General features: G+C 44.9%; 1 protein-coding gene and 1 non-coding gene across 3 annotated transcripts in view; both read left to right on the top strand.

Annotated features, from left to right (window-relative positions):
* MEGF6 (multiple EGF like domains 6) overlaps positions 1-21,080 on the top strand; it is a 458,871-nt gene that overhangs the window by 304,895 nt on the left and 132,896 nt on the right. The gene's annotated exons all lie outside the window — the stretch shown is intronic.
* LOC115456914 lies at positions 4,932-5,096 on the top strand. The gene has a single exon (XR_003939941.1). It is a non-coding gene; the product is annotated as a U1 spliceosomal RNA (small nuclear RNA).

The following is a 21,080-nucleotide window of genomic DNA, read 5'->3' as shown; positions in this document are numbered from 1 at the left end:
CTCTTTTACTAGCGTTCACATAAGAACATAAGAATAGCCGTACTGGGTCAAACCAATGGTCCATCTAGCCCAGTATCCTGCTTCCATCAGTGGCCAATCCAGGTCACAAGTACCTGGCAGAAAAACAAAGAATAGCAACATTCCATGTAGAACCCCAAAGAGTAGCAACATTCTAGAATTCTAAAGAATAACAAGATTCCATGCAGAATTTCAAAGTGTAGCAACATTCCATGTAGAACCTCAAAGAGTAACAAGATTCCATTCAGAATCCCAAGTACATAAGTATTGCCATACTGGGTCAAACCAATGGTCCATCTAGCAGTATCCTGCTTCCATCAATGGCCAATCCAGGTCACAAGTACCTGGCAGAAATCCAAACAGCCTAGCCACTGATTAACTTCTGATGTTTCCATGCTCCTTTTTCCCAGTTTTTTTGAACAATAATACTGTTTGAGGTACTGAATGTCACGATAGGCAGAGCTCCTGTTTTCTGTATATACTAGTAAAAGAGGCCCGTTTCAAAGCAAATGAAACGGGCGCTAGCAAGGTTTTCGTCGCCAACACCCCCCCCTCCATCCCTGGCCAACCCGTTCGTTGTTCTGCCATTGCTCCGCCCCCAACGTCATGACGTTTGACGCGAGGGCGGGGCCCGGAGCGATTTCCCACCCTCCCCCCCCCCACCGCCTCCCTGCCTCCCTCCCTGCCAACCCCTTCGTTGTTCTGCCATTGCTCCGCCCTCGAGGGCGGGGCCCGGAGCGCTTTTGGTGGCTTCACCACCACGAACCTTCGAACCTTTTTGAAGGAAGTCAGGGCTTGGCTTCACTGACGTCAGTGTCCTCAGAACGTTGAGGGCAGTGGTGTGCTGGAGGGGGCTCTCGCAGTCTCGCAAGAGCCGTTTAAGTTTTAAAGAATTTGGGAGCCGGTTGTTAAAGTAGGCCCCCCCATGGCTACTTTAACAACCAAAATGCTGGCAGGGATGCTGAGCCCTGCAAACCAAGTAAATAGACTGCTGCTACTCCCCGCTCCTTGTTAACAGCTCTGAGCAGCAGGCTGGAACTTCTCGTGCATGCGAGTCAAGTCCCAGTGTGCTGCTCAGAGCCAGAAACAAGCAGTGGGGAGTGGTAGCAGTCCATTTATTGGCTGGTGGGGCTCGGCCTCCCTTTCAGCAAAAGTATGCCTAGCAAGCCCGCACGAGGGAGGAGAATTGAGGCATACATTGCCCCCACCAGTCCACCCCTGGACCCCCCAAATTGCAGGGCTGGCTACGCCCGGAGAGAGAACCCATTGTTAAAAATCCAGAGGCGGCTGGTTCAAAACCCACTGCTGCTCATTGTGATCTTGGGCAAGCCTTCCTGAGCTTGTACGTCTAGCCATGTCTTTGGCCGTTTTCAAATCCAGGCTAAAAGCCCACCTCTTTAACGCTGCTTTTGACTCCTAACCACTACTCACTTGCCCTGTACCCTTTTATCCCCACCTCTTTAATTCCCTTACCTCTTAGTTGTTCTGTCTGTTTGTCTGTCCTATTTAGATTGTGAGCTCTTTGAGCAGGGACTGTCTTTTCATGTATGGTGTACAGCGTTGCGTATGCCTTGTAGCGCTATAGAAGTGATTAGTAGTAGTAGTAGTAGTAGTAGTAATAGTAATGTAGAAGCCTGCCCTTGCAGATCAGCAACGCGGCCACACAGGCCACACAGGCCACACAGGCCACACAGGCTTCTGTTTCTGTGAGTCTGACGTCCTGCAGGACGTCAGACTCACAGAAACAGAAGCCTGCGCTGCTGCGTTGCTGATCTGCAAGGGCAAGCTTCTAGATGGAATATTGCTAGTGGAGGAGTAGCCTAGTGGTTAGTGCAGTGGAACATGGAATGTTGCTACTATTTGAGATTCTGGAATGTTGCTATTACTTGAGATTCTACATGGAATGTTGCTACTATTCGAGATTCTGTTGCTACTATTTGAGATTCTACATGGAATGTTGCTATTCCACTAGCAACATTCCATCTTTAGATTGTGAGCTCTTTGAGCAGGGACTGTCTTTTCATGTATGGTGTACAGCACTGCATATGCCTTGTAGCGCTATAGAAATGATAAGTAGTAGTCATTTAACCCTCCATTGCCTCAGGTATCAACTTAGATTGGAAGCCCTCCAGGGACAGGGAAATACCCAGTGCACCTGACTGTAACTCACCTTGACCTAGTACCGAAATGGTGTAAACAAAATCCAAATAAATAAAATGAATAGACACTGACATCCCGCTTATGCCACGACAGAGGCGCCAAAATTGGCAGATGTGCACTGGGTAACATTCTATAACATTGCACCCAAATACTGTAGCGCAGTGGTTCCCAAACCTGGTCCTAGAAGCACCTCAGCCAGTCAGGTTTTTAAGATATCTACAATGAATATTCATGAGGGAGATTTGCATGCACTGCCTCTACTAAAACGAGCATGCACGAGACATGAGGGGAAGAGCAGGGCAGGCAATGCGGCCGGAGACCAGTGCTGGAGAAACGCTTCAGCTGGTGGGGGTCCCCAACCCCCCAAATGGGGCTCCAGAACCAATTGGGGGGGGCCCAGGTCCCCGTGGTTCCCCATAGCTACGCCACTGCCTGGGCTTCTGCCTAATGGGGTGATTAGTGTCTCAGCATTCTTCAAGCTCAGAATGTATTTTTGAAGGACAGAAAACTGGCATTGCAAACCTCTGTTTAGTTTAAAAAATTGGAAACCTAGCCTGGCATTTTATACTCTTACTTTCAAGTCAAGGTAAGATTAATTGTAGTTTATTATGCTTTTGGAAGGGAAATACCCACAGAGGAAATTGTGCAGGCAAAATCTCCTTCAAAAGCAATGGAGTAGTTGTGCCCAAATGTATTACATTTACTCGAAAGATTTGAGCCAAAGGCTGCAGAAGGGGTTGTTTGCCCAGATCTGTTTTCCTGTGGAATCTTTTCCCTTCCAGAAATTGCAAGAAAGTTCAAGCTTTGGGTAAGTGTGTGCTAGCTGAAATCTGTGCAAGGAAACTGACTTATAGGCTGTTGCTGCTTTTACTAAAATGCGGTAAAGTTTTGCATATGAATTGACCGACTTCCGCAAACTATTGAAAACTCATCTCTTTGAGGAAATTTATTGCAAGGATCAAAACACATGAAGTCCATACACACTAACAGAAATGCACCAATACACTCTCTTCTGAATTCTCTTCCCCCATATTTTCACCACACTTATAACTCTACCCACAGATAAAATTGTTATACCCTATTGTTCTCTTGTGATTGTTCTATCGCCCTATCATTTCCCCATTGTTCTATTCCCCAAATGATGTTTTGACTTTGACTTTGTCTTCCCATACTCTTCACAATGTAACCCATAATCGCACTGTAACAAATTGTATTTCCATCATTCACAATGTATTGTAAGCCACACTGAACCCGCAAATAGGTGGGAAAATGTGGGATACAAATGCAATAAAATAAATCTACCATGCATTAGGTGCAAGAAATGAATGCACGGTACATGCAGAGGCTGTGTGCTAACTGTTGGGGGTTCTCAGTATATTCCCCCAGTTTCTACTCAGAAAGGCTGTCACCACCTCTTCTTTAAGTGCATCCAAACTACATGTCACAGTCGCAGCAAAAGCATTCAGAGTAATGCGAAGGTTAAAAAGAATCAAATATCTCTTCCCTAATGATATCTTCAGAATAACCTTGGTACAATCATTAGTACTATCGCACTTTGATTGCTGCAAAGAATTGATCTTAAAAAGATTACAAACAGCCAGTGGTGTGCTGGAGCAGGCTCTCACAGGCTCTCGAGAGCCGTTTGTTAAGTTTTTAAGAATTTTGGGAGCCGGTTCTCCATGGCTACTTTAACAAATGGATCCCAAAATGTGGGCTTGGGCCCCTCCTGAATTCTCTTTTACTTTGCTGGCGAGAGAGAGCCCCCTGTTAACAATTTACCAGCACACCCCTGCAAACAGCCCAAAACACCGCAGCCAGACTTGTTTACAAGGTCACACGTTTTGAGAAAGCATCTCCTCTGCTCAAGAAATTACCATCTCCCTATAAAGTCCAGAACAGCCTTTAAACTTTGCGTATTCATTTTCAAAACTCTATATGGGCTAACCCCAGATTATATGCAACCCTTATGTAACGCTCTTCCTGGTTCCAGAGACTATTTAGCTCTCCATTATCCTAGTTGCAAGAAAAGTGGTATATAGATCAGTTTTCACGGCAGGGTTCCTTTACCAATGTACCAAATGGTGAAACTCCCTCCCGAAACTAGTCAGATGGGAGCATAATTATTAGACATTCCGGAAATCCTTAAACAAACTTTCTTTTCAAAGACGTTTTTCACTGATGTACCCCCCTCTGTAAGGAAGAATCGTAACGCAAAGTCTCCATTTCCATTCTTTTTCACTTCATAATGTTATTCTTTCAAATTAATTATCACATTCTATTTAATCATTGTTTGATTCAACCCTGCAAGTCTTTTATACTGATGTATTCACTGACTACTTTGTTTTGTTAGTTTAATGGTATGTTAGATACATTGAACCTGCTTTGATTGGGAAAATGTGGGATATAAATCAAATAAAATAGATGCAACGGTGACAGAGTGCGGTAAACTACTGTGCGTTAGCTGCAGTGCGCAGTCTATAGCTAGTCTGTTTCTTGCCAAAACGTGGCCTTTTCCCTTCTATGCAATTAATATACACTTAATTCGTGCATTGTCTTGCCACTGTGGTAACGGTTATCACGCTCATGCGATAAAAGCACACTTGAATAAAAAGGCCCTTTAATTTTCTTATCCTGCTTTTGTCGAAGGATGATGCTGATCCTAAACAGGTTTATGTGTAAGGGAAAGCTTAAAAATGCAGAGACAAGAAGAGTAAGGAACGCAACAAGGTCTGCTTAGGAAGCCAAAGTATACAATACTTACCTGGCAGGGGGAGATACCATGATCAGGAAGGTGATCCTCCCAGGGTGAGGCTCATCCATTGCACTTCGGTTGGGTTGACCCCTGCGATTTCCCCAAATGCGGGAAATTCGACTGCATAATTTCTGGTAGTGGGGGACTGCGTTCGCGCTTTCCCCTGATACACTGGTTGAAAGAGAGAACGTATTTTTCCCGCGGGAGGTGGTGGAGATGAAAACGGTAATGGAATTCAAACATGCGTGGGATAAACAGAAAGGAATCCTGTTTAGAAGGAATGGTTCCGTGGAATCTTAGCGAAGATTGGGTGGCGACGCCGGTAATTGGAAACAAAACGGGAACTGGACAGACTTCTACGGTCTACGCCCTGATCGTGACTGAATAGATAAGGGATGGGCTGGAGTGTAAATTTAAGGGGCTTCGATGTTAGCTTCAGAACTTAGTACAAGAACAGTACTGGGCAGACTTCTACGGTCTGTGCCCTGAGAAAGGCAAGGACAAATCAAACTCGGGTATAAAGTATCACATACCATGTAAAATGAGTTTATCTTGTTGAGCAGACTGGATGGGGCCGTACAGGTCTATCTGCTGTCATTTACTATGTTACTATGTATGTTACAATGGGAAAAGTATTTAATGTGTTATTTTATGCCACTTAAGAGCTGACATGTGTTTCTTGTTTGCGATCACGTAGGTGACATTTAAACATGAAAGCAAACTTTTAAATTGGATGATATCAAATTCTACTTTGCTAAAAAGTAATCACTTTTATTCCAGTATTACTTTGTTTTTCCCAGGCTTTGTGAGCCACTGCTAATGCAAGTTCAGACTTTTCTTTACACAAGTCACGAGAAAACATTATCAGCACAGCTATAAGGAAAGCGTTTTTAGCTTGGAAGCAGAGAGAGATGCTGTGGAATGACCAGATGAACCCTTGGGGGTCCCCTCTGTGTTTTTGCACCCCAGTAGCAGGCACTGACATGGATTTGCCACACTGCTGCGACCTTGTGTTTTTATTGTGGTCTCCATGAATGAGCTCCTTTTAATTTTGCTGCACTTAAAATTCCAGCGATGAGGCCATGTATTGGGCAAGTCTGACTGTTGTGCCGAGACTGGCAGATGCCATGCTCTGGAATGCAGGCGCTCAGTGGGGGAATTCAGTGGTTTTGTTGGGTTCTAGCCCGATCTTTTGTTTTGTTTATGTTCCTCATTTTCATCCCCTAGTGGCGGCTGTGGTTGCCAAGCTACACGTTAATGGTTGCCTGGATGGTGTAAGACTAGTTCTGTATTAGATTTCTGGCTACTACACTGTAATCTGAACTAGTTGTCTTATAAATTTCTTTTTTTTTTGTGGGAGGCTGGATGCAATATTAGGTTCTGGGGTTTCTTATTTTTTAAATCATGGTACTGGAGCAAATTAGATTCTTTTGCAAGGAAGAACTATCCAAGTCTAATTCTGAGTATTATTATAAACTAGTAAAAGAGGCCCGTTTCCAACAGAAAGGAAACGGGCGCTAGCAAGGTTCCAGGACCCCCTCTCGTCTCAGGACCTCCACCCTCTCCCCCTCTCTCTCATCTCAGGACCCCCCTCTCTGATTTCCGCTGCCCAGCGCCTCCCTCCGTCTGTCTCTGTGGCCTCCATATCCTGTTTGCGGAAGGACGGGACCAGAGGAACAGCGAACCACAGCCTGTCTGAAGCGGCGTCTGTACTTGGTGGACTTGAGTGTTGCCGGCCGAGCAGGAGGTAAAACTTTTTAAACAGCAGCTGCCACGTACGAAGGGCTGGGGCACTCGCACACGTCCTCCTTGCACTGGGAGGCCACAGAGAGAGAGGGAGGGGGGGTGACGTACGGAGGTGGGGGGCGGACTGCTGAACTGGGAGGGGATGGAGATGGTGGTGCGAACTCGTAGCGCTCGTGCTTGAGTGACGTCACGGTTTCCCAGGCAACACGGTGACATCACCGAAAGGCTTCAGACATTACGAACCGGGCTTCAGCTTCCTGGTAGTCATCTTCAGAACGTTGGAGTTGCAAATTATACATATAGTTTTGTTCTAGCTTTTCTGGAACTGTTGGATTTCAATTGCCTGTTGGCAGCCATTTGTTTAAGCCATTATGCTAATGACAAACACAACAGATTTATCATAACTATGTTTCGAGTTTAGATGGTCTTAATAGATGTGATTTATGCAAGTTCATTTTGGTGAAATAACTCAGTATGATTATATCAAGGCCTTTCTCCTCTCCCCCCCCCCCCCCCCCCCACTCCACATGCTCTTGGTTTTTGATTGGTGATCTGATGACAAGTCTCATGATCAAACTTCTGGAGATGTTCTTGGATGTTTTGTGGATTCTCAGTTCACTGGCTGTCTGTGGTAGACACGGCCATCTTGGCAAAATTCTTAGGTGTTCATTGATTCCATCTTTTAGAAAATGAGAATTGTTAGTCTTGATGTGGTAAGAAGAAGCCTGTTTCCAGGTACACTCCTCCTGTCTACAATTATAGCACAAAACATCTACCCTTGCATTTTTGTGTGATGCAGCTTTTTTTACAATGGTTGTCTACATTTATTTGGTTAGATTTACTACAGCATTTCAGAAAGAACAGATAAACTGGAAGTTTCTGCCGATGTAGCTCCTTTTCTAAGACACCTACTGGACTAAATGTCTGCTTTGACTACACACGGCAAGAGATCCCATTTTAGCATAGATGGCAAACTCTGTGTCAGATAGATGTTTCAGGTTTGGTACTTCAACATCAGTGTGGGGAGTGTAGACCAAACACCTCTGTAAAGATGGTGCCAACATTCAGGGGCCAAGAGTATGCATAAATGACAAGAATATGAGCATAGATGTGTATAGTTGTGCAACACACTTGTGTCAATGTCAATATTCTGGGCCATCCCCTATTTAGTTGGAACTTGCAGGGTAGGATCCAGGGCCGTGCCTAGGGTCTCTGGTGCCCCCCTGCAGACTATCAGTTGGCGCCCCCCCCCCCCCCCCCCCCGGTCTAGTATAAAATGCCATAAATAAATAAATAAATATAAACTTTTAACGTTGAGAACCTGATTATCAAAGTGCACATATTCCAAACACTATAATGAAAATAAAATGATTTTTTCTACCTTTGTTGTCTGGTGACTTTGTTTTTCTGATCATGCTGGCCCAGTACCTGATTCTGCTGCTATCTGTCCTCTTAATTCCATTTCCAGGTCTTCCTTTCCATTTATTTCTTTACTTTCCTCCTTTCTTGTCTTACCTTGGTAAGTAAAAGCTGGGTCCTCTGCAGACTTGATTGTCCAGTGGATCCAGCTTCTGCCTATTTTCTCCATCCATGTGCAGGTTTTCTCCATTTCCCCTCATCTCATCTGCTTCCTCTCTCTTCCCTCCCCTCCATCCATGTCGATCATTTCTTCTCTCTCCCTTCCCCTCCATCCATCTGCATCACCTTCCTCTGTCTTCCTTCCCCTCCATCCATGTTCAGAATTTATCCCCTTCATCCATGTGCATCTCCTTCCTGTCTTCCCTCCCCTCCATCCATGTCCAGCAACCCTCCTCTCCCACTTGCCTTCCCCTCCATCCACCCATGTCCAGCACCTTCCCTCTTTCTCTCCTACCCTTCCATCCAGTGTCATCCCTCTTTCTCTCTCCATCCTTCCACCCATTACCCTCTCTCAATCCTTCCGTCCATTGTCTCCCTCTATCTCCCCTTCCTTCTAGACAGTTCTCTTTCTCGACCCTTTTCCATTCAGCATGTCCTCTCTCTCCCCATCCTTCCAGTGTCTTTCCTCTTTCCCTCCCTACCAGCATCTTCCCTCATTCTGACCCCTCCTTCCAGCATTTTTCCTTTCTCCCTCCTTTCATCCAGCCTTTCTCAGTCTGACAGCTAGGGTCTCCCCCAGTTTCTCCCCAGCAGCTTCTCTCTCTCTCCTACCCATGTCCCCTCTTTCCACTCATCTCTCTCTCTCTCTCTCTGTACCCCTTCCATCCAGCATCTTCTCTCTAGCTCTCCCCTGCTCTTTTCTATGTCCCTGGCTCTCCCCTGTTCTTTTCCATGCCCCCTCTTTCTCTCCCCATCTCTTTCTGGCTCTCCCCTGCTTTTTTCCATGTCCCTGGCTCTTCCCTGCTCTTTTCCATGGCCCTCTTTCTCTCCCCATCTCTTTCTGGCTCTCCCCTGCTTTTTTTCCATGTCCCTGGCTCTCCCCTGCTTTTTTCCATGTCCCTGGCTCTCCCCTGCTCTTTTCCATGGCCCCTCTTTCTCTCCCAATCTCTTTCTGGCTCTCCCCTGCTCTTTTCCATGTCCATGGCTCTCTGCTGCTCTTTTCCATGTCCCCTCTTTCTCTCCCTCTCTCTCTCCTCCTACCGTTTCCAGCCATGTTCTCTTCTCTCCCTCCGGGCCTCTTTACAGTTCCAGTTACCCAGTTCCTGGCTGGAAATTTTGGGACAGTCCTGCATTTCTGCCCATTCTATGCTGTTGCATTATGGGACTCGAAGCACTCAATGGGCACTACAAATCCCACACTGTTTTGGGATATAAGTTCAAAACCAGGATTGCCCCAAAATCTCCAGCCTGGAACTGAATAGCTTGGCATCTCTGCAGCTCTGCCCTTCCCTACCCTTCATGCCCCAACGTCTGCGCTGCCCTTGCCAACCCCTTTCCCCATCCTTCCTTGTAACTCAACATCAGTCCTGTCCTTCCCTTCCCCCATAGCTCAGCATCAGCTCTCCTACCTACTCATAGTTGGGAACAGTCCTGCCCTTCCCTCCCCCATAGTCTAACATCTCCTCTTCCCTTCTTACAGATGGACCCACACATCGGCGGTCCCTTATTTCTAATCTTTTTGCTATTGTTTTCAATAGCATTTACTATCATTGTGGGTTAAGTCTAGATAGCCTCCCCCCCCCCCCCCCAGTCCAGCACCGCTGTTTTCCCTCTCTCCAACCCCCCCCCCCCCGAGCACCGCTGTTTCCCCCCCTCTCTCCAACGCTTTGTTTTCCCCTTTTTCTCTCCCCCAAGTCCAGCGCCATTTTGTTCCCCCCCTCCTCTCTCTCCCCGTGTCCAGCGCCCCTTTTGTCACTCCTCCCTCCACGGACCGTCAAACCTTACCCTAGCAACGACGAAAGCACACTGCCCACATCCTTCCCTCGCTCCTCCGAGTCCTGCTCTCGCTCACACACTTCCTGTTTGTGCGAGGGTGGGACTCGTGAGTGACGAAAGCAGAGGGAAGGATCCGACGCCGGCTGGGCTCAAATCAGCTTCTTATTGCTGCAACAAAGTAAGAGAAAACTTGATAGTCGGGGCCCCGGGGGTGGGAGGATGAGAGGGAGAACGGAACGTGGTTGGTGGTAGGCTTGGGAAGGGGCTGGGTCTCAGGGGGCGTGTTGCGGAACGGTAGGTGGGAGGAAAGGGAGGGGAGGAAGCACAAATTTTAAAAAATGTGCCTGCCTGCATTTTTTTTAAAAATCCGTTTTTAGCTACGCCACTGCCCGGGGGAGGATATGCGAGGGGATGTTGGGTGGGCGGGCTCCAGCGCTGCTGTCGTGGTCCGGGAGCTGAGGTAGGTGGCGGCGGTAAGCATGGCGCGGTGGCGCCCTCCAGAGGTCGGCGCCCCCCTGCCATGCTTACCTCGCTTACCGGGTTGGCACGGCCCTGGTAGGACCTTAGTTACAAAGGTACAATTGTCTTATACTCTTCATTAACCTCTAAAAAAAAAAAAAAAAATTCCGATACACCCAATTCATCCCCACTCCTCTTCCCAGACCCCCGACCCTCTTTGCACTATCTAGTCGGTTAACATTATAAAGATGAAAACAAAAAGAAAAATGTGATATACACAGACAGACAGTGAGGGCCACAGGTAGAACTGCAATAACGGACAGAAAAGATGGGGAAGGGTACCCACAAGAGGAACGCTCTATCTCAGCAACCAACCAAAAAAGGGAATCCTAAACACCTCCCCCTGCAATTTTCATCGTCTCTTCTACCCAGCAGCCAGTATCCACCATCAGTCTCTCTCCCTGCCCCCAGCAGTCAGATCCCACCAACGTCAGTCTTTCTCCCTCCCCCCCCCCCCCCAGGAGTTCTATCTAGTCTCTTCCATCTAGCAGCCTCTCTCTTCATCTAACTAGTCCCTACCAGTCAGTCTTTCTGCCTAGCTAATTATCATCATTAGTATCCCTCCCCTTCTGCCACCTCACCATTAGTATCTCTCCCGCTCCTCAACTATTTAAGGCATGCGACAGTCCTATTGATCAACTTGCGTTACTCTTCCATTGTCCTGAATGTTGGTTTGTTATTACCTAGGACCGAATGGAACAATGCTTTCACACCGTGTTCATATGCGCAAATGGAAGATGAGAGGAAAAGACTTAGATAGAAAAAAAAATGACAGAATGGTTTTATTAAATAATAAAACTAAAAAATGAGATTCTTAGCAAAAAGTCATGTGTTAACACTCAGAAATGTAAATCTCCTCTTGAATTAAATCCTGCAACCAGGGATGAAAGGGCTGTCGGTTTTTTTAAGAAAGTAATTAACTTGGGAAGCTTCTTCAGCATTTTTGAAAATTAATAGAAGATGCAGCTCCCTTTTGTAAGGACGCCTTTCCAAAACAAAGGATTAATCTTTGCAAGTACACTTGGTGGATTTCTGAGGGTCAGGAAGAGGCTATGAAGGGCATATCTTTCAATGGTTGTGCAGTCTCTTGCTCGGCAGAAGAGAAGGGCACCCTTTATTCATGGCCAAGTCAGCTACACTGACTGAGGGGTTGATTTTCAACATATAGGCAACCAATGCACAAAAGTCCCTGTAAAAAACAAGTGTGTTTAGATCCTCGGTAGAAATTACCGATTTCTAAATAGCGAGCGATGCTCAAAGGAAATTGCATGCGAATGAGCTGCACGCAATTTCAACAAGCAGCTCAGTAGGGGAAGCGCCAAGCGCATGCGTAGAACAATCAGTCGCTAAGGAGGAGATTCTATATATGGCGTCTAAAAAAGCGGCACTGAAATCCGTGCCGACTATGCTAGACCTTGTTGACCTACCTCCTAGAAATGCTAAAAGATCTGCCCGCACATTTCTTAATCTACACTTCCCTAGCTGCAAAGGATTAAAATACATACTAACACATGCTACCAGCTTTTCCTACATGAGCACGCAGCTGTGGAATGCACTACCAACAAATTTGAAAACAATTAACGAAATCACTAACTTTCGCAAATCTCTGAAAACCTATCTCTTTAACAAAGCCTACCACGAGAATACATAGCTTAACTATAACACCTCACCACTCCACCCTTACTTTGAATGACGCCTTTCTATAACTGTCTGCTTAGTTCTTCTCTAGCATCCTTGATCTCTTTGCAACACCAACTGTACCTTTTACCCTGGAATGGCGATGCCATAACAGGTCTTTGTAAGCCACATTGAGCCTGCAAATAGGTGGGAAAATGTGGGATACAAGTGCAATAAATAAAATAATATTTTATAATCAGCAACTAGATTTAGGCGCTGATTATAGAATATGTTTAGTTGATATTTCAGTGCCAATATCTGCGCGCATCCATTTATGCCAACAAAAACCTGGTGTAAATCTCAGCGCGTAGATGTAGGTGCACTGGGTCATATTCTATAACTAGGCACCTAAATTTTGGAATGTCCATGAAATGCCCATTTCCTCGCCCATAACCATGCCCCCTTTTGCCTCTGTGTGTTACATGTTTGGTGCACATAGTTACAAAATCGTTAGCAAGTTGTGCGCCTAAATTCCAATCAGTGCCAGTTAGTTCTCATTATTGCTTAAGTGCTATTATCAGCGCTCATTAGCTTGTGAAGCCAATTAAGTTTTGTGTGGTGTTATAGAATCCACAGAAGCAAAAAGTAGGGAGATTAGGCTCTTCTCAAACATTGGAGGAGACATATTAATTGATAAAGAATCTTTCTTGCAAGATACCAGAATCGACTCGACACAGCAGCCGTGTTTCGGCACCCAAAGCGCCTGCCTCAGGAGTCTACAAAATATACAATTATCAAAATATACAATAATCATAAAAGAAGAAAATAAATACAATAAACATTAAAAAATATATATATACATAAAAATATGCACATATATATAAAAGATGTCATAAGGAATACACATTTAAATAATCAGTAAATTTATGTGTATGTGTGATACAAAAATATATGGCATGTATAATCAATATGGTAACATAAAAAACCAAATAATATATATAATGCAAACATATAAAAGATACATGAATATATAAGTATAAAAAGTATATAAATATAAAAATATGTACAAACTTGAAACATATATAAACAATGTTGTATCTTAAAAAAGATTAATTAAATAAATCAATGTAGCATATTTCAAAGTGTTGTAGATAGAAAACCCAATAATAAACAGTATCTACTGACCTTAGATTACAATTTCAGCAGGACACAAATCACACCTTTGAATCACTGTGGGTTGAAATTCCATGTATAAAGGGAAAAAAATGGTGATAGGAGTGTACTACCGTCCACCTCGCCAGGATGAGCAGGTAGACACAGAAATGATAAAAGAAATCAGAGATGCGAACAAAATGGGCAATGTGATAATAATGGGTGACTTCAATTATCCAAATATAGACTGGGTAAATGTAACATCGGGACACGCTACAGAGATACAATTCCTTGATGAAATCAAGGACAGCTTTATGGAGCAACTGGTGCAGGAGCCGACGAGAGAAGGAAAAATTCTAGACTTGGTCCTTAGTGGAGCGCATGATCTGGTGAGGGACGTTATGGTACTGGGGCCGCTTGATAACAGTGACCATAATATGATCAGTTTTGACATCAACCTTGAAGTAAATGTACACAGAAAGTCAAATACATTAGCGTTTAACTTTAAAAAAGGAGACTATGATAAAATGAGAAGAACGGTAAAAAAAAACTTAGGGGGGCAACTGAGAGAGTAAAAACTGTACAACAGGCGTGGACGCTGTTCAAAAATACCATCCTGGAGGCCCAGGCCATACATATTCCGCGAATTAGAAAAGAAAGACGGAAGTCCAAAGACACCCGGCCTGGTTGAAAAGTGAGGTGAAGGAAGCTATTAGGGCTAAAAGAAACGCCTTCAGAAAATGGAAGAAGGAACCGTCTGAAAATAACAAGAAACAGCATAAGGAGTGTCAAAGCAAATGCAAGGCGCAGATTAAGAAGGCCAAGAGGGAGTATGAAAAAAAGATAGCATTAGAGGCAAAAAAACATAGTAAAAAAATTTTTCGGTATATTAAAAGCAGGAAGCCGGCAAAAGAATCGGTTGGGCCGCTGGATGATCGAGGGGTAAAAGGGGCGATCAAGGAAGACAAAGACATAGCGGAGAGACTGAATGAATTCTTTGCTTCGGTCTTCACCGAGGAAGATTTGGGTGGGATACCGGTGTCGGAAATGGTATTTCAAGCGGACGAGTCGGAGAAACTTACTGACTTCACGGTAAACCTGGAGGACGTAATGGGGCAGTTCGGCAAACTGAAGAGTAGCAAATCTCCTGGACCGGATGGTATTCATCCTAGAGTACTGATAGAACTGAAAAACGAGCTTGCGGAGCTACTGCTAGTGATATGCAACTTATCCTTAAAATCGAGCGTGGTACCGGAAGATTGGAGGGTGGCCAATGTAACGCCCATTTTTTAAAAAGGCTCCAGGGGGAGATCCGGGAAATTATAGACCGGTAAGTCTGACGTCGGTGCCGGGGAAAATGGTAGAGGCTATTATCAAAAACAAAATTACAGAGCACATCCGAGGACATGGATTACTGAGACCAAGTCAGCATGGCTTTTGTGTGGGGAAATCTTGCCTGACCAATTTACTTCAATTCTTTGAAGGAGTGAACAAACATGTGGACAAAGGGGAGTCTGTTGATATTGTGTATCTGGATTTTCAAAAGGCGTTTGACAAGGTACCTCATGAAAGGCTACAGAGGAAATTGGAGGGTCATGGGATAGGAGGAAATGTCCTATTGTGGATTAAAAACTGGTTGAAGGATAGGAAACAGAGAGTGGGGTTAAATGGGCAGTATTCACAATGGAGAAGGGTAGTTAGTGGGGTTCCTCAGGGGTCCGTGCTAGGACCGCTGCTTTTTAATATATTTATGAATGATTTAGAGATGGGAGTAACTAGCGAGGTAATTAAATTTGCTGATGACACAAAGTTATTCAAAGTCGTTAAATCACGACAGGATTGTGAAAAATTACAAGAGGACCTTACGAGACTGGGAGACTGGGCGGCTAAATGGCAGATGATGTTTAATGTGAGCAAGTGCAAGGTGATGCATGTGGGAAAAAAGAACCCGAATTATAGCTACGTCATGCAAGGTTCCACGTTAGGAGTTACGGACCAAGAAAGGGATCTGGGTGTCGTCATCGATAACACACTGAAACCTTCTGCTCAGTGTGCTGCTGCGGCTAAGAAAGCGAATAGAATGTTGGGTATTATCAGGAAAGGTATGGAAAACAGGTGTGAGGATGTTATAATGCCATTGTATCGCTCCATGGTGCGACCGCACCTTGAGTATTGTGTTCAATTCTGGTCGCCGCATCTCAAGAAAGATATAGTAGAATTGGAAAAGGTGCAGCGAAGGGCGACTAAAATGATAGCGGGGATGGGACGACTTCCCTATGAAGAAAGACTAAGGAGGCTAGGGCTATACAGCTTGGAGAAGAGACGGCTGAGGGGAGACATGATAGAGGTATATAAAATAATGAGTGGAGTGGAACAGGTGGATGTGAAGCGTCTGTTCACGCTTTCCAAAAATACTAGGACTAGGGGGCATGCGATGAAACTACAGTGTAGTAAATTTAAAACAAATTGGAGAAACTTTTTCTTCACCCAACGTGTAATTAAACTCTGGAATTCGTTGCCGGAGAAAGTGGTGAAGGCGGTTAGCTTAGCAGAGTTTAAAAAGGGTCTGGACGGTTTCCTAAAGGACAAGTCCATAAACCACTACTAAACGGACTTGGAAAACTCCAAAATTCCAGGAATAACATGTATAGAATGTTTGTACGTTTGGGAAGCTTGCCAGGTGCCCTTGGCCTGGATTGGCCGCTGTCGTGGACAGGATGCTGGGCTCGATGGATGCCAGTATGGCATTACTTATGTACTTATGTACTTATGATGTATGGCTGATTATGAAAAGAGATAACCTTATCAAATCACTATACAAAAAAATATATCAATCTAACCCTATAAATGAAACACATTGTTGTAAATATGAATCCACACCAATTTCGGTGCCTAAATCTAAGCGCACTATATAGAATCCGGGCGTAAGCGTTGATGCTATACGCGTCATAAGCATACATCCTAGGTGATTGGATGCGCCTCCACAACGTGCTTTTCAGCCTTTTTTTAGTCCCATGACAACTGTTTTACAGTTCCTTTTTGTAGGGTTCCACGACAACTTTTGTGCCCTGGAAGGGGTTTTTTTGTTTACATGTGCACTTATGAAAGCTGTATGTAGCCTTTTTTCCAGCTGCAGGTGCCAGCAGGTGTCATGGATGCACCTCAGCAATGTGCTTTCAGCCTTTTTTTTTGTTTGTTACATTTGTACCCCACGCTTTCCCACTCATGGCAGGCTCAATGCAGCTTACATGGGGCAATGGAGGGTTAAGTGACTTGCCCAGAGTCACAAGGAGCTGCCTGTGCCTGAAGTGGGAATTGAACTCAGTTCCTCAGTCCCCCAGGACCAAAGTCCACCACCCTAACCACTAGGCCACTCTTTCAGCCTTTTTTGTTCAATGACAACTTTTTCACAGTTATGTTACGTACGGGACACATTCACATGGCATATTTAACACGCACATGCAAATACTATTAAAATTTAAATGCAGACTGGGTTCTGGACTTTTCTTTTAGGAAGTTATCCAAACCTTTTTTTTTTTAAACCCTGCTAAGCTAACTGCTTCTACCACATTCTCTGGCAATGAGTTACGGAGTTTAATTAAATGTTGAGTGAAGAAATATTTGTTTTAAATTTACTACTTAGTAGCTTCATTGTGCACCCCCTAGTCCTTATATCTTTGGAAAGAGTGAACAAGCAATTTGCTACCCATTCCACTCCACTCAATATTTTATAGACCTCTGTCATATCCCCCCTCATCTGTCTCTTCTCCAAGCTGAAGAGCCCTAGCCTCTTTAGCCTTTCCTCATAAGGAAGTCATCCCAACCCCTTTATTTTCATCACCCTTCTCTGTGCCTTTTCTAATTCTACTGTATATTTTATGAAATGCCGTGACCAGAATTGGTCACAGTATTTGAGGTGTGGTCGCACCATGGGGTGATACAAAGGCATTACAATATTCTCATTTTTGTTTTCTATTCCTTTCCTAATAATTCCTAACATTCCATTTCCTTCTTAGCTGCCACTGCACACTGAGCAGTATCATCAACGATAACACCTAGATCCTTTTCCTAAGTGGTGATTCCTAATGTGGAACCTTGCATCATACAGCTATAATTTGGGTTCCTCTTTCCTACTTGCATCACAGTGCACTTGCTCAGATTTATTTAGATTTTGCTCACACCTTTTTCAGTAGTAGCTCAAGGTGAGTTCCATTCAGGTACTCTGGATATTCCTCTGTCCCAGGAGGGCTCACAATCTAAGTTTGTACCTGAGGCAATGGAGGGTTCAGTGACTTGCCCAAGATCACAAGGTGCAGCAGTGGGATTTGGAACTGGCCACCTCCGGATTGCAAGACTGGTGCTTTAACCACTAGGTCACTCCTCCACGAGCAACATTCCATCTAGAATCTCAAATAGTAGCAACATTCCAGAATCTCAAAAAGTGGCAACATTCCATGTAGAATCTTCAATAATAGCAACATTCCATATATTTATTTAGATTTTGCTCACACCTTTTTCAGTAGTAGCTCAAGGTGAGTTCCATTCAGGTACTCTGGATATTTCTCTGTCCCAGGAGGGCTCACAATCTAAGTTTGTACCTGAGGCAATGGAGGGTTATGTGTCTTGCCCAAGATCACAAGGAGCAGCAGCGGGATTTGAACCTGCCACCTCTGGATTACAAGAGTGGTGCTCTAACCACTAGGCCACTCCTCCACATCATCTACTAGTTGAGATCTCAAGGAATCATCTGTCCCTGATCCAAGGCAAGGTCCATTTCATCTTTACCGTCCAACACATACATGCCGAATCCATGCTTTAGAATTTTCCGATGATGGAAATTTGACCACCTCCTTAGGCGACTAATGATTCTCAAGGCTTTTGTCTGAAGGGCAAGAACTGTGACACATCTGAACTGTTTTGGAATTATGGTTTCACTCAGACATTTACGTGATTAAGATAAGGCGTAGCATTGTGTTATTCACTTCCCATGACTTGACTCAGCTCTAGAGAATTTCAGAATGGAAACACATTGTTGCAAATATGGAAAAAAAACCCCAATTAAACAGACACCTGTAGCTGATTACCCTGACCTAGTGGCTCTGCAGTTCTATTTCTTATTTCTTCCTGGTAAACAGGATACATGGGTTTTGCTTCTCGTGTTTTCTTCCTTATTTAGGTAATACCAATAGTGTTGGCACAGAATGATTATTTTGAATTTTGCTCATATCTTTTTCAGTAGTAGCTCAAAGTGAGTTATGTATTTTCCCGTCCCAGGAGGGCTCACAATCTGTTCTTAGTACTTGAGGCAATGGAGGGTTAAGTGACTTACCAAGATCAGAAGGAGCAGCCTTGGCATTTGAACCGGAGACTCCTGGAGGTTAAGTGCTACGTTCTAACCACTAGACTACTCTTCCACTCTTTAAACCTAGTGGCATAGGATCAGATAAATATAATGGAGACAGTTCTATAAATTGGCACCCACAATAGGGTGCACTTGGTACCAGTTCTATAATGGCACTTAGATGTGCCTAAATCGGTGTAGAATACTAGCCCAATATTTAGGCGGGATCAGGGCTGACTTTACCATTGGCTCTGGCCCAGGGCGTTGGCGATTAAGGGCACCAAAATACCTAGTCTCGTGAGCTCACCTGTTCTACAGGCAAAGCCCAGTCCAGTCTCTCTCCTTCTCTCTTCCCTCCTCCTCCCCTCCCCCGTGGGTCTGGCACTGCTCCCTCAACTCTCCCCCACGGTCCTGTAACGTTTACATCGGTCACCAGCAGCAGCATGACAGGCTGCTTTTGGCCAGGCACTGGGTCTTCTCTCTGCCGCATCCTGCCACCTCTGATGTAATTTCCTGCAGGATGTGGCAGAGGGAAGACCCAGAGGCTGGCCAAAGGCAGCCTATCATACTGCTGCTGTACAGGACCGCGGGGAGGTGAGAGAGGTGAGGGAGCAGTGCCGGACCTACGGGGAGAGGAACAGAGGAGGGGGAAAGAGAGACTGGATCGGGGAGAGAGATGCCAGCCTTAGAGAGGGAGAGATGTCAAACCCCCGGGAGGGGGAAAGGAGGAGAGGAGGGAGGTGTTGCTGGAAGTGATGGGGGGGGGGAGGGGTGTCGGGTCACCAATGCAAGTTGGTTCAGGGTGCCACTATCCATTGAGCCAGCCCTGTGCAAGTCTATGGCTGGTGTTAGATGGTTGTTCCTAAGGGCCTTTTTTATTATAATTATTTATTACATTTGTATCCCACGCTTTCCCACTCAAAGCAGGCTCAATGCGGCTTACATAGTAATGGGAAGAACAATATAACAATATAATATAACAAATATAACAGTAATAAAAGAGATAAGTAGGTAAAGATAGATAATGTGGAAGGGAGGAAGGTGGGAGATTTAGTCTGGAGCAATGTCATTGTCTTCTGGGTATATATTGGGTAGATGGGTTCATAAGATTAGTCTGGGTCATTTGGATAAGCTTGTCAAACCGCACTAGGGGTCCTTGGTATAGTAATGCCACGAAGCCCATTCACTTTGAATGGGCTTCGTTGGCATTGCTGTATGGGAACTGCTAGCGCAGGGGCGTAGCCAGACAACAAATTTTGGGTGGGCCTAGGCAAGAAGTGGGTAGCCACCAAGTGTTCTCTCTCTTCCCCTCCCCCCACCCAAAATATATCTCAGCTGGCAGGAAAATGCTTCTTTCCACCTTGGCAGTCTGCAGCAGGCATGCACAGGTGCCAGTATCATTTTCGTTAGCATCAGGGGGAAGTCTTCAGCTGACAGAGCTTGGGATCCCCACTAGCTACCACTAAACGTGTGCTACTGCTGGGTGGGCCTTAGCTCTAAGCGGGTTTGATAAAAGAGGCCCTAAATGTACCAAACAGTCACAAAAGAGAGGGAAAACAGCATATAAATACAAATAGGCAAACAAACAAAAAAAACAAACAAAAGCAAACACTGGGCCTTCAGGATTGAGAAAAATGTAGTCCTTTAATTTCACAAAGACCCGACACGGGCCGTGTTTTGGCGTACAACCGCCTGCATCAGGGGTCAATAAACTCCTATCGGTCAACTTGCAAACTATGGCGCAAGAAGTAAGTGAAACAATCGGGGTAGAACTCCCGTTGTTTGAACAGCTCGTCTGTATTCAGAAAGACGCCTCCAATACTGAAAACCGCCACATTTTCCCACCTATTTGTAGGCTCAACATGGCTTACATAGTACCGGAAAGGCGTTACAGACTCCGGTGTAAACAAATACAAAGTGATGTTGTGGTAAGATCAAGTTCATGTGGCACAGCCACACTAGGGAATCGTACAATGGAAGAGTTGTGTTATGACCATTACAGTCTTTAGTTTTGTTGTGTTGCAGAGATCAGGCATTTATGTTGGATCGGTAGGGTATGCCTTTTTAAACAGGTTAGTTTTGAGTGTTTTCCGGAAGTTTAGGTGGTCGTTCGTAGTTTTCAAGGCTTTTGGTAATGCGTTCCACAGTTGTGTGCTTATGTAGGAGAAACTGGACGCGTAAGTTGATTTGTATTTGAGTCCTTTGCAGCTTGGGTAGTGCAGATTTAGGTACGTTCGTGTTGAGTCGGATGTGTTTGTAGTTGACTTGCCCATTAGCTGCTCCTTCTCGACCCCTGTGTGACCGCTTGACAGTTACATATTAAGGGATCCTGTTAATAAGATGTGATAAAAGGGGGCATGCGCTAGCAGCACGTGTTTTTGACGTGCGCTGAGGTCCCCTTTTACCACAGTGGGTAAAGGC

This window comes from Microcaecilia unicolor, chromosome 13 (assembly GCF_901765095.1).
Source record: "Microcaecilia unicolor chromosome 13, aMicUni1.1, whole genome shotgun sequence".
NCBI classification, from domain to species: Eukaryota; Metazoa; Chordata; class Amphibia; order Gymnophiona; family Siphonopidae; genus Microcaecilia; species Microcaecilia unicolor.
This window is presented reverse-complemented; position numbering and strand designations above follow the sequence as displayed.